Genomic DNA, 1,792 nt, shown 5'->3' on the forward strand with positions numbered 1-1,792 from the left:
AATAATAATAAACATGTAAATACTGGGTGGGGAAAACCTTTTGGGTAGAAAAAGTCAAAAGCTGACAATGTGACTCAAACCCACATCTCCATTCGACTTTATCTGTCCAAAAGGGGATTTTGAACCCAATACTTACATGTTATTATTTATAGCTTTATGTGCTCCAAGATACACTGTTCCAAAAAAAATATATATATTTAGATTATTTAGAAACTTGTATTAAAGCAACATTATCCAATGATTTCTTTTGATGCAAAAGGCATTTCTGAAGTATTTCTTTTTCCTCCTCTTTTGGCTTTTGATTGGTCCCTACCTAAAACGTGGTAACACTCACAATTGCAAACAAAAAGCAAAGGAGGGGAGTGCAGTGCCAATGAATCTTAAATTTTTCAGTGCCTGAGGCAGGCGGGAGGAAGTCGTCTTTAAACCAAACACCAGACATTAACGCTTGTAAAGGGATTAGACTCAGCTAAAGACACCCAGAGATGCACTGGGGGTATGGAACCATGTGATAGCTTCACTTGATTACCAAAAAACTCAGAACATAAAGAAGAAGAAACGAATACCAGAATGCATCTTGTCAACAGTTTAAAATTTGCATCAGACTGAGCTGCCGTTTTGTACTTAATCCTTTTGGCGCCCAAAAGGATTAAAAGCAAAGTTGACGTAGCAGGATTTGAAATGGAAACACGGGTGACCAAAGCAAATACTGCAAGGCATTGTATTACACACCAACTAAATCTTCAGATCTAATGCTTAGTGTTAGTTTCAGAATACTATTTTTTACTGGTGTCTATAGATATAGATATATATATATGAGTGGCTGAACAAAGAAAAGAAACTGTAGCACTCATCACGTTTTGTAAAAGCTACATATATATTCAATAATTGTGACTCAGTTTGAACACGATACATCAGTTTCAACAGATGATTGCTTATACACCCATGAAACTTTAAGTCATGTGCAGCTAAGTGAAGCTGTTATTAAATATCATATACATATATTTGTGTGTGTGTGTGTATATATACATATATATATATATATATATATGCATGTGTGTGTATGTATATATGTAATTATATACATGTATGTGTGCATGTGCATCAGTGAATGGCCTATTTGACAAGATAGCAGATGTCTTCTCTATAATTGTAACATGACAACAACCAAATAATTTTAAATTTTAAATTTTAATTTTATCAATCACAAATTTACAAATTTTAAAAAATTGCCATTTACATATTTCATTTTTTCTGAGGTTTTTTTATTCTACTCCATTATTTTTTGCGTTTTTCTGTTTTCTTTTTTTTGATGTTACACAATCTTTATTATTTATTTTTTTTCTTTATTCCAAATTTCAAGTATATAGGTAAAAATTACCGTAAACAGACAATAACAACTTGAATTGAAATTCCATTAGCTACTTGAATCAAAGAATTCATGTCTTAGAGGATGGATGGATGGTGAAGAGGTAATGAGACATATACATACATATATATATATACACACACATATATATAATGAGATAACTGGATGCAGCTGTTTGGATGCTAAAGCTTTGGCATGGCTGACTGGACATTCAGCCTGTTTTTTGGTGGCAGTATCTTTTAGCACTGGAGGCAAACACACTCCCATGCATGTGTCCACAGAAATATACATACACAGAAAGAAGGAATGAGAGAGAGGGGGAGAAGTGAGTCATTATAATTTATTGACTGACCATGACTTGTCATGAACAGTATCCCTCTCCTCATATGCATAAAGAAAAATATGCTGACACACATAAACAGC

General features: G+C 33.3%; 1 protein-coding gene across 1 annotated transcript in view; it reads right to left on the bottom strand.

Moving 5' to 3' along the window:
- Positions 1 to 1,792, bottom strand: part of LOC106880671 (epidermal growth factor receptor substrate 15-like 1) — a gene marked incomplete at both ends in the record, with an annotated part of 32,953 nt that overhangs the window by 9,121 nt on the left and 22,040 nt on the right. The window lies entirely within an intron of this gene.

The sequence above is a fragment of the Octopus bimaculoides genome, chromosome 26 (genome assembly GCF_001194135.2).
Source record: "Octopus bimaculoides isolate UCB-OBI-ISO-001 chromosome 26, ASM119413v2, whole genome shotgun sequence".
Lineage (NCBI taxonomy): Eukaryota > Metazoa > Mollusca > Cephalopoda > Octopoda > Octopodidae > Octopus > Octopus bimaculoides.